Here is a 16,357-nt window from a genome sequence, read left to right on the forward strand (position 1 = left end):
ATGGAGTACTAGTTTAGAAGTCTTATTTGTAAATTTAAGTGTTCCTCTGACTAGGAGTCGCTGACTAAGCAGCAGACCATCCATAAGGAATAAGAACAGCACATACAGAGATTTTGCAAAATACAATTTATTAATTATGTGCATACATCTTTGCAGAATTTAGACTATAATAAGAAATGTAAAAAACCACCTTAGGCTAGGGGACACTGATCTGGAATATGGTAGGGAAGGAAGGCAGGCAGGCAGGCAGGAAGGGAGGAGGGAAGGAGGGAAGGAAGGAGGGAGGGAGGGAGGGAAGGAGGAAGGAGGGAAGGAGGGAAAGAAGGAAGGAAGGAAGGAAGGAAGGAATCATAGAATCATAGAATCATTAAGGTTGGAAAAGACCCTTAAGATCATCGAGTCCAACCGTTAACCTAGCACTGCCAAGTCCACCACTAAACCATGTCCTCAAGCACCACATCTACCCGTCTTTTAAACACTGCCAGGGATGGAGACTCAACCACTTCCCCGGGCAGCCTGTTCCAGTGCCTGACCACGCTTTCGGTGAAGAAGTTTTTTCTAATATCCAACCTAAACTTCCCCTGGCGCAGCTTGAGGCTCTTTCCTCTTGTCCTATCGCTTGCTACTAGGGAGAAGAGACCGACCCCCACCTCGCTACAACCTCCTTTCAGGTAGTTGTAGAGAGCAATAAGGTCTCCCCTCAGCCTCCTTTCTCTCCAGGAACCCCAGTTCCCTCAGCCGCTCCTCATAACACTTGTTCTCTAGACCCTTCACCAGCTTCGTTGTCCTTCTTTGGACACGCTCCAGCACCTCGATGTCCTTCTTGTAGTGAGGGGCCCAAAACTGAACACAGTACTCGAGGTGCGGCCTCACCAGCGCCAAGTACAGGGGCACGATCACCTCCCTGCTCCTGCTGGCCACACTATTCCTGATACAAAGGAAGGGAGGGAGGAAGAAGGGAGGGGGGGAAGGAAGGAGGGAAGGAGGGAAGGAAGGAAGGAAGGAAGGAAGGAAGGAAGGAAGGAAAGGAAGGAAGGAAGGAAGGAAGGAAGGAAGGAAGGAAGGAAGGAAGGAAGGAAGGAAGGAAGGAAGGAAGGAAAGGAGGAAGGAAAGGAGGAAGGAAGGAAGGAAGGAAGGAAGGAAGGAAGGAAGGAAAGGAAGGAAAGGAAGGAAAGGAAGGAAAGGAAGGAAGGAAGGAAGGAAGGAAGGAAGGAAGGAAGGAAGGAAAGGAAGGAAGGAAGGAAGGAAGGAAGGAAGGAAGGAAGGAAGGAAGGAAGGAAGGAAGGAAGGAAGGAAGGGAGGAAGGAAAGGAAGGAAGGAAGGAAGGAAGGAAGGAAGGAAGGAAGGAAGGAAGGAAGGAAGGAAGGAAGGAAGGAAGGAAAGGAGGAAGGAAAGGAAGGAAGGAAGGAAGGAAGGAAGGAAGGGAGGAAGGAAAGGAAGGAAGGAAGGAAGGAAGGAAGGAAGGAAGGAAGGAAGGAAGGAAGGAAGGAAGGAAGGAAGGAAGGAAGGAAGGAAGGAAGGAAGGAAGGAAGGAAGGAAAGGAGGAAGGAAAGGAAGGAAGGAAGGAAGGAAGGAAGGAAGGAAGGAAGGAAGGAAGGAAGGAAGGAAGGGAGGGAGGGAGGGAGGGAGGAAAGGAGGAAGGAAGGAAGGAAGGAAGGAAGGAAAGGAAGGAAAGGAAGGAAAGGAAGGAAGGAAGGAAGGAAAGGAAGGAAGGAAGGAAAGGAAGGAAGGAAGGAAGGAAGGAAGGAAGGAAGGAAGGAAGGAAGGAAGGAAGGAAGGAAGGAAGGAAGGAAGGAAGGAAGGAAGGAAGGAAGGAAGGAAGGAAGGAAGGAAGGAAGGAAGGAATCACCAAACAGATGTTGGCTACTAGAAAGAAATCCAGAGATGTGTAATGGTTGGATGGATTAAAGTACATTCCCTTCCTCAACTATCCTTTTATGACCCAAATACTTGTAAATTCTGGCTGTAAAGCTGTGAATAACAGATGTTCAAATGGCCCCTGGATCTGCTTGCAATTCTGCTGCCATTGCTCTCCCCTACCCAGGCTGTAGCTACATATAATTTGCTTGATAAATAGATGAAGCAACATTACAAAACATTTCATGAAGCCATGAAATGTGACAGACTAGTAGTGCTAGAGCTGTATATTGTGCTAGAAAAAGGTATTACTACTTCAAATGACTGCCTGGAAAAGTTACCATCTTCTACATAATTTCTGAAAAACATATTATATAAAAGTTGGGGCTCCTTGGAGCTACACAATTACATGAACTCCTAATGCACTTTTTCATATTATTTGTTTGAAACAAGTACTTAGTAGGAAAAAATCTTCCCATACTCAGTCCTGCTTTCCACCAAACAGATGGCCTATTTGGAAAGAAGGAATAGAAGAACTAATTATGCCTTTGCTTGACTTAAGAGGAGATATGATACCATCTACTATTCACTCAAGAGTGTGAATGCCAAAGAAGGAAAAAGATTTAAGACAGGACTGGAAAAAAATGTATACCTAACAGTAATGAGATCAATCTGGGTGTTAAAAAGTTTAGGCTGAGTACCAGGAAATATTTCCTAACATTGAGCCCTGTCAGACCATGAAATAGTTTCTCAGAGGAAGTGGTGGAAGCCTCATGGCTTGAGTCACTCAAACCGATATTGGACAAAACACTCAATAATGTACTGCAGGGAACAGTATAACGCTGGCAGGGCTTGGACGAGTGACTAATGAATTGTTTGCAGCTCTAACTATGATTCCCTGAAATGGTCTCTCTCCAAAGAAACACAGACTCAAACAATCACACGCCCACTTTCCAAGGGAATTGAGATTGTACATCCACTAATCAATCACAAACCGAACAGCTTCTCTCCCTGTTATCCTGTTATGAACACACCACTTCAAGGGAAAATGTAATGATATCATCGAGAATAGCTGAAAACCCCTAAAGGGAAAGAAAGTACCCAAAGATTTCAGAGAGTAGGTAGCAAGTAAACTATTCTACAAAAAGATTAACAATAAAAATCCATATAGCAAAGAGAAAATTACATATTTATTGAGAACATTCAGAGCCAATGAAAAAATCGTATAGTGTTCAGGGACGAACAGTTCCAGCTTATTCATATAAATAATGTAAACACATTCACTCTAATACTTCCTTTCCTTTCTAGAATGTGCAAGAAAACTCTTCTGACACCTATCAACATTTAGGATTAGACTGAGGACCTCCAGAGCTGCATGAGTCTCAGCAGCATAAACTGAACAGCCAGAGTCAGTAACGTACGTCCTTTGTGGGTCTGGCATAGAAAAAGTGTAGCATGCAGCTACTGGTGGTTTATGGTATGAAACGAATTTTTAAAGTCCATGCACCTTGGTGTGAATGCTGCTTAACAGATGTGAAAAGTTCACAGCAAGGGAGCAGAAACTCCCGCTAAACAATATTCTCCAAAGTGCCTCTGTGTTACTGCAGATTTAGGATCACATTTTCAAAACATGGACCTTCTTTTGAAAATCTGCAGGTGGTGAATCTATACATGAAACATCCCCGAGATGTTAACCAAACAGTTGACGTCTTTTTTTCTTCCCCTTGGAAATGTGTAAGCAATAACAGCACTTCAGAGGAAATATCTTCCAATTTTGCCTCTAACTAGAGTTTGAAGGAAAACAGTGATTTAGAAAATGACAAATACAAATTTGCCAGAAAACAGCCATACCTTCCTTATACCATGTAACAGTGACAGAAACAGAAACTTGTAAGGAGAGTATGCAAACCCAAGAAAATCATTAAAACGGGTATAAAATACTAACTTACTGCTGACCCCATTTTCTCCATTGAAGCCTAGAGGGGCCGCTGCTACTATAGTTGATACTTACAGGACCCTTAAGCTGTGATAATGTAATGATGAGTAATGGAAATGGCCATCTACAGGTATTTTAGTAATACAAAACTGAGCAGAGAAAACATTTGTGTGCTGGTTTTGGCTGAGGTAGAGTTAATTTTCTTCATCGTAGTTAGTATGAGGCTATGTTTTGGATTTGTGCTGGAAACAGTGTTGATAACACAGGGATGTTTTAGTTATTGCTGAGCAGTGCTTACACAGAGTCAAGGCCTTTTCTGCCTCTCACCCCACCCCACCAGCGAGTAGGCTGGGGGGGCACAAGAAGTTGGGAGGGGACACAGCTGGGACAGCTGACCCCAACCGACCAAAGGGATATCCCATACCGTATGGCGTCATGCTCAGTAATAAACTAGGGGGAAGGCTGGCTGGGGGGCCGCTGCTCAGGGCCTGGCTGGGCATCAGTCGGTTGGTGGTGAGCAATTGTTTTCATTTGCATCACTTGTCTTTCTTGGGTTTTATTTCTCTCTGTTATTCTCCTTTTCATTACAATTTATTATTATTATTGGTGGTGGTTGTTGTTATTGTTGTTATATTTCCATTACTAAACTGTTCTTATCTCAACCCGTGAGTTTTCTCACTTTTACCCTTCCAGTTCTCTTCCCCTCATCCTGCTGGGGTGGGGAGTGAGTGAGCGGCCGTGTGGTGCTTAGTTGCTGGCTGGGGTTAAACCATGACAACTTGTTAAGTTGTTGCAGGAGAAAACAGCTAAGAACAGAAGATGAAACCAAGCAGCCCAGAAACCTTCTCAACCAGTGAGATCTATTCAGATTGTGTATCAGAAAAGACTGTTCCTTATGAACAATTAGAATAAAGTAAACTAATTGTACATGCCTGTCTCCTACAAGAAAATAAAGACTTGCTTCAGCAGGGCAGTTTTTCCGCAAGGTGCTCACTGCAGGATAGGAGCTAATGACCTCCCCGTACTCCCCCTAATTTGACTTCTTAGAGTCCAACAGAAAATATATTTCCTCCTAAACCTTTCTTCAGAGCATGGAGACTCCCTCCTCCCCTGTGCCGTAGGGCTCCACAGTACAGACAAAATCTCTGCACAACTGAGGTCAATGGAAATTCTGCCACTACTCTTACCGAGGCAGAAAACTCCCATTAAATTCACTGAATCTAGGATTTCATTGCGCGTGGACTCATCCTCTTTCAAGCTCACTCTCGTAATCAGAAGCATTCCTTAGAGCTCAGGGCAGAACTGGAAAAGTTTGTGCAAGCACTACTGTTATTCATGGGCATTTTTTCCTCTATCTGCCTTTGAAAATGGAGAATGCACTGTCCTCAAGTTATCATTTTTGAGATTAACAGCACTTAGAAATTATTTCATGTAGCCCTCTATGAAATAAGGCATCTGAGTAGGCTAGCAAGAAGACAGCACTGCCAGAATAAAACATGGGCGTAACACTCACAAAATCAGCAAGAAACAACAAAAGAGCATGGAAAATTAAGTAACTTTTACACATTCCAAAATGTCATGTTTGCGCATGAAGTGCATGCGCGCGCGTGTGTGTGCACGCGTGCATGTATTAGGTGGCTGTACCTCACTTACCAGGTGAGCTTCCACTGTTTAAAGGTAAGACGGCATTTAAGAAAGACTTAAGACTCTGCAAATATAACCCATATTATAGGAAGACTAATTCACATGAGGATGTCAGGGAGGCCTGGATGATCCCTGGGGGCTGGGAGTGGCGTGGGGGCTAGCCAGGGCCCATCCCACCCCCAGCCAGGAGCAGGGCAGCCAGGGGCACCGGGGCAGCCCCAGCCCCGGGCATCGGGCACCTCCCTGGGGACGGGCCACCAGCCCACGGGTGGGGGGCAGACATAACCTGACTCACCAAAGCAACACTCACACTTAAGACAACCCGTGGCTTTCCACAGGAACATGAAAGTTTAGCTCTACCAGCATGCAAAATCAAATTGCTGAAAGCTGTCATTTCTCACCTACTTCAGATTTTACAATCTGCCATATACAGAGTGTGGTCTGATTTTCCTTTTCAAACAACAGGAATATGATTTATAACGTCAGACTATCTGTTACTACTCCTTGTCACCTTGTGTCACTTTAGCTTCCATTCCTCCAGCCTCTAGACATTATTATTTGACGTACAAATGTACTACGCTTCAGCAGTTAAGATGACTGTACTTTAAGAAACTCTGAAATAATTTAAGTCAGATTTTTAAATCTTTGCCCACTGTAAACATAACTGATTGGACTCTGTTTTGGGACCACGCTTGGTTTGGGTTGTAGTGTATCGCGCTGTACGCAGGCGCGTGTGCACAGCCTGCATCCTGTAACAACAGCTCAGTTATCTATAGTGGCAATATACAGAGCAAGTCCAGGTTAAGTTGAGAACAGCAAGGTATTTTTGATAGAAAATGCACTGTGTTTACAGAACGAAGCCATGGGCTGTAGCTGTTTATTAAATCTGTTACTGCTCTTGACTGCATGAAGCTACAGATCCTTCTTGCCCATCACCATTCCAGCGTTACTCACAGCGATATTGCTTTTATTCTTCTCACTTCTCCTCCCCTCACTGTACCTTCGTTAGTTACAATAGCAAGTAGAAGCTGGACAGCATGTAATCAAGTGCTAAATCTTTGTAACAGAGAAGCTACTGAGTTCAGATAAGGAAAAGGCAAATCTTTGGGTCCACAGACAAATGAAAGAGAGACATAAAGAAATAAAAGCAAGAAGCAACAGCATTTTAAGTACTAAAATACAAGCCAGTGTAATATGTCTAATCACTAAATCTAAAATTAATAAAAGCTGAAGTGCAAACACTGTGAAAAAGTACTGTGTGCTACTCAGAATCGGTACTTCTGTGCAAGGAATGGGGAAAAAGACTTGTATTTTAAAGGCCAGAGGTAAAAGAGCAGCATCACCCCAGGAGATTCACTGACTGACGTTAAGTTGGGGCATGCAGTCAGACCTCGTATCACATCTTCTTCCACACTGGCTGCAGTGCCATCACCATTTTAGTTTGTTTTGTTTTGTTGAAGCAGGTTTCAACAACGTCATAGGCCACTTCAACACAGAAAAGGAAAACAGCCCCTGCCCATCAAAAGCCAGTAGTCTGAGAAACCAAATACACAACGTACAGGAGAAAAGTAAGGGACAAGGGTACGAAAAACAGAGTAAGCCAAAGGAATACTTAATGCAAATGCCATCTATTTTACTTTGAGTTGTTTGTTGGTCAGGAATCTTGAAATATGTATTTCTCCTATTCCTCCTTTCTCTTTTACTTACACAAATTAGAACTTAAACTCCACCAGTAAAACGTGACACTTATTTCTATCAGAAGAGCCATTAGAAATTCGGTAAGTGCATAGAGGGACAGCCTTATAAATATCTAGCACTGCCCTCATCCAAAACAATGACTCATGTCTCCCTTTACAGCCTTCAGCGGGGGAAAGGCTCCTCTAACCAGGATGTCACACATGAAGACTAGTCCTTACTAGGAAATTTAACTTCATTTTCATGATTTAGTCATATGACATGAATCAGCTTATAAAACATGCCTAATCCCCTACCATACAATCTAAGTTCAGGGGCTCCTTTACATATCATCCTTTACTTTCTACATAATCTCCTGTAGTCTTTTTCTTTGAAGCCCACCAGTATTGTCCAAATGTAACCAAGGATGGGGTTTTAAACCAATGAGATTTCACAGCTATATATTTTACAAAATAATAAAGTCTACTATGGAATTATTATGCATGGAAGACAAACCCATTTGACTCTTGGGTCTAGTTTTTACAGGTACTACATTTTTTAAGTCCAAGTGCTTAAGCACCTACTACGGAGCTGTGGAAAGGGGACAAAGCTGTGTAAGCTAATGAGACCTCGTGTTTCTGAGAGGAGGGATGCATTTTAAAATTCTGCCTGTTGGAACACAAGATGTGTTTTTATCTGGACAGACAGAAAAGCAACTTCTTGTGCAAACTAAGCAACTTAAGAAATCAGAAAACCAAAACAGATGTGGGCCCCTAAAATGCTATTTTTATAGCACTGCCTTTCAGCATCTATTACAATTCACAATTTTGAGCACATGAAATAATAAAAAAAAAAATCTGATAGATAATATAACCATACTGCTTGCATCTCTTCTTTTCTCTCTCCATCTTCCCTCCACTTAACCCAGGAAAACCCTTACCGTGTTACACTTACTGGAGAGGTTGAGTTTCAGACCATTCTGTTAAGAACAAGAGTCTTGACAGTCTCATAATGGTTTTCAAACACATACAGCACAGTTCTTGGAGAGGTAATGTGGTTGTGCTAACATTGTTTTAAAAGCAGTTTTCTTAATATTTTTAGTACTTCTATAAGGACAAATATATTATTCCTTACTACAACAAGCTAAGCTGAATTTTTAAAGGCAAAAAAAGCGTATTTAGTTACTCTTTTTACACGGGTAAAATACCCCCAACAAAAAAATTGCTGTAGTGGACAACAATGGAGAAATTCATTTCAAAGTGCTACTATAGCTCAGCTATGTTGCATAGATGACATTTCCAACACGATCTCAGCATGACAGAGTGTATGCCATCTGGCTCAGAAGTGCTAACAGCGTGGAATCCACTACCACGTATCGGATGAAGAGATGGAATGGACAAACACAGAATATACTAAAGCAATATGAACAAAAATTTGACCAGATGATGAGAAAGTGTTAAATTTCCTCAAATCTTTTGCATTCTTTTTAGCTGTGTCATTCCTCTCCAACACCATGTCAACCCAGTCTTCCTTCTTCCTCTAAAAACTACAGGTATTTTCTCGATACTTTTAAGTTATAGATGTCTGGGTATCTTACTTTGATCTTAGCTAATACACTCAAAGAAGCACTAAGCTCACTGTTGCAGTATTTAAGAAATTATTATTCTATTTTTATCTTTATCTTTTTGATTTTAAATTGTTTTGACTAAACTAATTTTCTAATAATCCTCGTTTTCTTCCTTACTCTCTTGCATTGTGTATAGAAAAGCTGCCATTACTACTTATTGTATCCTGCTTATAAGACAGTGTAATTTCATTAAACTTATATAATCCATTCAGCAAACATGTATAATACAGTTTATTCAGAATAGATTATGATGTTATTAGGTTATATCTTTTATGTTTTTCTTTGCTAAAGCTTAATCTTATTAGCATTATACACTGCACAGAAGGTTATGTCATTATTTTGGCTTAAATGCTAATTTTACACATTTCAGCATGATTGGTACGCTCTCTGCAGCAGTGGCCTTGCAGTCAACCAGGCAGGAATGGCAGCTCTCTAGACAATGTTTGGGATAGCTAGCGAAGAAGCTAAGACTTGTTCTGCAGCTGTCTGTGCTAAACTGAGCTTTAGGATAGGGTTTCTGATGGCTGGAAAGTCCCTAGCATTTTGTAAGTTAATTACCCCAAAAAGAAATTACACTTTATTAAGTACAGAACTTTTTCAAAGAAGTGGCTGTCAAAACTTCAGGAACTTCTGCACTGCACCAACTTTTTCACGTTTAGAAATACAGTTTGAAAACCACTAGAGGGAAGCAGTTTTGGCAGATCAAATTTGAAAACAAAACTACACAGAAGTTTTTCAACGTTAGAGTGACTGGTTTTGCTTTTTATTTCTTCCCTTTTTAATGATAAGGTAACAGCTGTCTTCTAAATTGATGAATTTAGAAAAGGCCGTGACTGATGTATCTCAGCAACATGGTGACAGAGCTGGAAATGCAAATGAGAAAAGCACTACAGTCTTCTGAGACATAGCATCCTCAGTGCTGCTCTACCATGGCTGTAGGAAATAAAAGGTTTTAATCTGTTTAATCTGTTTCCTGAGCACTGTGAAAGCAGTAATGAATGACTCCTCACACCAGTCCAGCCAGGCAGGCTATTAAGTGATATTGTCTCAGCTGGGCAATTCTCCCTCTCTCCAGGGAAGGTAAGGGAAGAAAACATTGAGAGCTTTATCCCACCTCTTCATCCATCCAACCTACCAACAACACACAAACCAAGTCAGCTGCAAACCCACATTGTGAAAAATAGCTCGAGTCTCCAGTCAGGGTCACCTTCAGCCTTTGCTTAAAGCAACTTTCCTTCCTCGGCTCACTGCTGCAGCAGCTGAAGGATAATTTATGAGGGGCAAGCAAAGTATATTCATAAATAAAGTTATTACTAAAATAAGGATGTTCTGTAATTAGACCGCAGCAAAGGATGCTGCTATTCAAGCTCCACTTGAAAAAAAGAGAGGACGTAATTTTGTATATTAATTATAAAGCACGTGGTTCAATGAAAGGTGATCTAACGTGTTATACTGTCCTCGTAAACAAGACTATTCTTTACATAACATCTCAAGCAAGGCATTGTGTGTTATAAAGAGCTGTATTTCAGGAGGCAAAAAAAAAAGTTCTATTTTCTTACATCTCTAAAGAAAACATGGGAAAAACCCTGATACAAGCTAACTGCATTTAAATTAAATAGTACAAGGGGGGTTGAGCATTCACTAGGTGTGTGGCATTTCAACCCCAGATGATAACACTTCCCTGCTTTCATTGTCTTTCTCATAAATAAGTCTCAAAGGAAATTAAGGATTTGTTTCCTGTCTGTTGGTGAAAGCGAGGCAGGGAGAAGTGAGCGGGCCGAGGTCAGGCAGCAAGTCAGCCAGGGACCCAGGGGATGAACTCAGGTGCCCTGATCCCTTGGCAGCTCTCTAGGCATTAGGTCAGGCTGTTTTCCACCCATCTGCACTCGCTCTTGCAGTGACAGCCATTTCCACTGCTTACTAGAGAAACACTCCTGGCTTTCTCAGAGAAACAGCACGGACCTTTTTGTTCCCTCCAAACACAGCCATACTACTGTTAGCATAAATCCAAACACTTTTCCTCTCATGCAGCTCATATTAATCATAGTTTTAAAAAGCCTTGTTTGCTTTACTGTGCCTTTCAAAGTTTTCCAATGGTTAATACTCTAATTCTGACTAGCTGATCTATTTGTGCCAACCAACTAGAGTTAGCAAGGTCTCAAATACAATAGCTTTGCAGAGCTCCTTCATTATACCATTCCCACCTTCACTGTTCTTACACCTTAGTTCATAACAGCAAGTATTGATTTTGAGCAACACTAGCACTGAATAGGTCTTTTTAATTTTTCCATCATTTGTTCTGCTCTGTATGAGTAAGTTTGATGAGCTGCAATTTCAGTGTGGTGCACACTTGGCTTCCCAGCAACCCCATAGGACAGGGCACTGGGTGGAAGAAGCACAACCATCCCATCTGCTACCCGGAGACCGTCTTTGGAGAGAGTGGCCTGAAAAAGAAATGGCATGGAGCCTATCTTGCCTTACATGCTGGTGAAGGCAGACACAGCTCAAACATCTCTCACTCTTTCTTACTCTAACCAACATTTAACTGTTTCTTGAGTTTCCAAACTAATCTTTCAGACATTGTTGTTTACTGTATTTCTGTTTTGCTTACTACTTTTCATTTCACTTGCAAAAGGAGGAAAGCGATTAACTGGAGGGAAGTTTAAATGTACATCCCACTGCATGTTACGGGAAGCCACTTGACAACAACTACCTGGCATCACACTAGGTTCCAAACTCATTAGATATAGATGCTCTCCATCAGGCCATTGCACACTGACTGACAAACAGTAAATATATTTTTTTTATCAGTAAACACCACAAGTTCAATAATAAGCTGTCCTTTCTTGTCAAGAGACAGGAGGCTCAGACAACACCTCTTGTAGCAGTTAAGAAAGCAGCAGATGACTCCAGAAAAGAGACCTTTGCTAAAGCCTGGTACTGGTGACCAGTACTATTGACAGGGAGCACGATGTTTCGGATTCTCAAAATTCAAAAAAGCATTTTGCAAGTACTAGCTTTTACATGTGGCAGCCCAGCACAAAAAAAAAAAAAACCACCCAAAAAAGCATCCGTGCCTATCAAGGGACATAGCCTACTGGTCAGCTGGGCAGATCACATCAGGAAATGCCCAAGTATCAACGGTCCTCTGCTAAACCTCTCAGAACTCCAACACTACTGCCTCCATGCACCAGGTGGGTGTGCCCATGCGCACTCTGAATTAACGCCATAGCTGTAACTGGAATGCCGCTGGGGACAAGGGCTGTGCCCGTGCACATGCTCGTCCTGCTGAGTCACCCGCAGGAACTCCCTGGGCAGTCCGGGGAACTCCCCAGCCGGTTTCTGTCCAGATGAGATAACTGACTGATAGCTACAGGAACCCGCCCTGGGCAGTCCCCGCTCCACCAGAGGGCTGAGGGGTCGATAGAAGAACGCCCCAGGCAGTCCCAGTCCGCGTTAATAAGATAATCGACTGCGTGACGTGGACTGGGGAGGCAGGGAGCTCCCGGCAGCCCTGGGAACAACCCAGGCAGGTCCTGCTTTGCACACATGAAGTAAATGGTGAACTGATAGACACTATTCATCTATTTAGATAAGTTTATCGTTGCATAGGGCAATTTTTTTCCACATAGTTGAGACGATTCTAACTAGAAACTCGTCATGCGTGCACTGGAGTGTTGATGTGGGACCGCAGGCCAGCTGGATGATAAGAATTCACCAAACCACAGTTTGTGGAGTCTGATCCGAACCAGCTGAAAATGCTGTTATGAGGACACTTGCAATGGAGGCTCCTATCACCACCTGGACAGAAACTGGCCATACTGTCACAACAGTGACAACAGTAACCCAAGAGCGTTACCTCATGCAGAACATCCAAATAAATCAGGTTTTTTAGGTAACAGTTGAACCAGTGCATGTGTAACATGGACTAGAACAGTCTCTAAGAAAACGAGAGCCTACCACCATGTAAGCTGGCCACAATGAAATCACGCAGAGATTTAAAACATTACTCCAGAGTATAAGGGCATTGATCCAAGTAAATGTATCTATCTGATGCCATTGTCAGATTTTATGTAAGGTACCTCTAATTCTGACTTGCAGAACACATACTCTTTTCCCAAAATACTTAGTAAATAAGTACATTCCAGTATTCTGCCCTGCTCCTCACAACACAAAAATGCTGGTTACACAGATAACGTTCATAAATGTTGGTGGTTTCTGGGCCGTGCCCATTTATTTATAATCTGGCTGTAGTTCATTGCAGCACTAGGCAGAGACACCACTGCAACGGAACAAGGACCTCTCCTGTCCAGACCATCAGTAACCATGCAACATGAAACTTCACACCAGAGTCCTGGAGCAGAGCTGCTGACCAGCTCTGTCGGCATGCCTGTCCTGAGACATTCAGTTCTGACTAACAGTGAGACCAGGTCACGTTCAACCTCTAACTTTGGATCAGTGAGAAATCCTGGCTCAGAGACGTGTTACAAATTTCACACAACACAGCCTGAGCAGGGGTCTGAACCCATCTACCCCCTTGTCACACAGCAAGGCCAAGTACTTGATGCAGAGCTGAGATGAGTTCAACCTGGATGCTGCCTGAGGACCACCACACAAGGCTGCTCCGTGTACATTCAGGAAAGCTTGGTTTGGATTAGGCCTGTATCCACCAGGAGGTTCAGGTGTGACACTGCACAGGGTTTTTAGACACCTGGCTCCCAAAGTGGAAAACACAGCTCTCGCAGCACTCAACTTCCAAGGAGCAGACCACAGAGTTGGGTGATACTTAAGCAAAAAGTAACTGGGCATAGTAAGGAAAGGAGCATGTCTGGAATCCCACCCCTCTCCTCCAAGGCACATACATGCAGCACTAAAGTCACTTGGATCAGTTCCTTGTGTGAGGCTGGTGCTCACAGCCTGAAGCCCACAGAGGGGCTAGGCGTTTAAGGAGTCAGCCCTTATCTCTTGGGACTGCTTACTGCAACACATGGTGGAAGGAAAAGACAAATGCTTGGTATTAACTTTTATGTGACATCGAAGTAAGTATATTACTTGCTGAGGGATGCACCTTCTACATTTCAACCCAAAACAAGCTTAAAGAATAATTCCTGTCTTCAAGAAGACATATATTACTGACAATGCCAAAGGATAGGATGTCCACCCTTCCTGTTAAGTTGTGCTAGTGTAGGAGAGAGCCCACAGATGTATTTGGAAGCTTATACTGAGGTTCCAGCCCTTTGCCATTTCACAGGGAAAATTGTTCGCTAAATTACTTTATCTGGAGCAAGAAATAGGAACCAGAAACCGTGACTACTTCCTTCTGTCCCATCCTCCTTCTCCACACAAACATGCAAAGTGGATAGCCACTCTTCTAAGTGCAGCTCTTTGTGAATGCTCAATCTACCACTTTGCTTTTAAAACAATTGTTTTCCTTGCTCAGAAAACCAATATATTTTACAGGCCTCACTGCAGAGCTCAGATATACCACATTTCTTCGTGTATTACTGAAACCTCAAGGAAAACAAATGCCAGAGGTGTTTTCAAGTTCCACTTGACTCAGTTTACCTTGTTCTTCCCACTCCACTGAAGGGAAGAGGCATGTGTCAGCTCTGGGCATATCCAAAGCTCTGTATTGTTCTGCTGTCAAGACCAGACCATCTGACTTCTTCATTTCTATTTATAAACACAGCTAGGTATTACGAGAGCCAGACTATTTAACCACAAAGACTGTCAAAATAGATAATGTATTGTGTCTCACTGAATTACGAACTGGCTGGGTGCCTAGCCTTTTGACTGCAAAGGTCCACTCCATCATAGCTCCAGCAATGTCTTCAAAAAAGTTTTGAAAAACAGGCAACTGTGAAATGACTACGTGGATCATACAAATTATATTTGTTAATCCTTCTATTGGTTAACTGCACTCAGTTACTAAATCTAATGCCAGCTTAGGAAGAGTAATACTTTACTGGAAAATATAGCTGATGACCTTCATTCTAATGAGACACCGCTCAGCAGTGATCTCTTGCGGTATCCACACGGATGGGTGCTTCGAGAAGTAAGGCTGTTAACTTACTCTACTGGAACTAGTTCTCTGGTAAATTGTTTTCGTTATGTATTTAGGGAGTGCATGTGCATGTGCATGTGCACCCACAGTGCGATCAAAATCAGTATTACATTTCAAAGAACCAAATGCTTAGTGTAGTAGCAGTTAAAACACAGTGACCGTTTTTACAAGGACCATGAAATTTTATTTGACTCAGTGAAGGCATTGCTGCTATCTGCTTCCAAAACATTCAAGTTAGAAAACTAACGGCATTTAAGTGGGTTAATATCGGTTAAGAAACCCATAAAAAAACTGTAATAAAACCTACAACAAGTATGGCAAATCTAATACAGGTAGGAAAACATCCTCTTTTGAGAGGAGAACACTGAAACAAAACAATAACCCAGAAAATGCACATTGATTCCAAGTTAAAATACCACAGCTTGCCTTTATATGAAATTGTATTAGCTAATCTTTTGGAGGAAAATACAAATTAAATACTGCTTTGATTTATAAAATGCTTGACATCCAATCATTAACCTGCACACATGCACTGAACAAAGTGCAAGCACATTCTGTTGCCCTAGCAAGGGATTTCTTTTAAAGAGGCAGGGTTTATCCAGCTATGGATGTAGTCAAAACATTTACTTCATTTAAAAGCAAAATATGATATAGTATTGCAATACAGTAGTATTATTAATATAAAACGGTAACTTCAGGAATTTCAGGTCTATGGTTACAACATTTGTATCAATGCCAAGATAAGGTCAGCACACCAATACATAGTGAATCTGAAAGGCAAGCGCAAGAAATCTACAGCAGAAATTGGTCATATTTTAACTAAGCGTTTATCAGCCTTCTATGCTAAAAGGTAAACCATCATTTCATGACTTCCATATTGCGTCTTTAGCTTAGAAAAATTAATCAATCTGCATATCACACTATTACTACAGCATTATAATTGTCTCTCTACAGATATTTTCCCACCCTTATTTTGTTTTTTGCTGTTCCTACTTCCCAGGTTTTCAGAGTGAAGATGGAGAGAGTATTAGAGGGACTCTTGCCTCTCCAAACAACTACTCAACAAATCAGAGAAGGAATCTGAAAGGATCTCACATACTTCATTCTAGGTTTGCCTTCACTTTATAGCACTTAGACAATTTGCATTTATTTTGCCGCTAGATGCAAAGGCAGCCAGCTTCAGATGGAGACTTTCTCTTTGGTATTACCATCTTTTAGAGAAACTTGAAACTGATCAAAGAGATTATCTACTTGTTTCTTACCCATCTCTTATTTCTATGATTCTAAACGTCACACACAAAGGGGATTTTACGTGGAACTGTCATAAACCAGCCTATTTAATGGTACCATTGTACCTAATTTGGCAGTATAAATTCATTGCATACTGTAATTTTTCTATTAAGCTATAATTTTTTTTCTAAATCACCAGAAAATCATAAAGCAGAGACCAACTGATTGCTGGCTGTATTTAAAAAAATCTGGCTCAATCCTCAAAAACAATACAGTGTGCTTCCCTGCTTTTAATTTTTTTATTCTTCTTAGCGGTAATCTTTTT

The 16,357-nt window shown here is 41.9% G+C and overlaps 1 protein-coding gene across 7 annotated transcripts in view; it reads right to left on the reverse strand.

Moving 5' to 3' along the window:
• Window positions 1-16,357, reverse strand: part of AIG1 (androgen induced 1) — a 126,208-nt gene that overhangs the window by 87,726 nt on the left and 22,125 nt on the right. The gene's annotated exons all lie outside the window — the stretch shown is intronic.

The sequence above is a fragment of the Platalea leucorodia genome, assembly GCF_965183815.1.
Source record: "Platalea leucorodia genome assembly, chromosome: 3".
Classification (NCBI taxonomy): Eukaryota; Metazoa; Chordata; class Aves; order Pelecaniformes; family Threskiornithidae; genus Platalea; species Platalea leucorodia.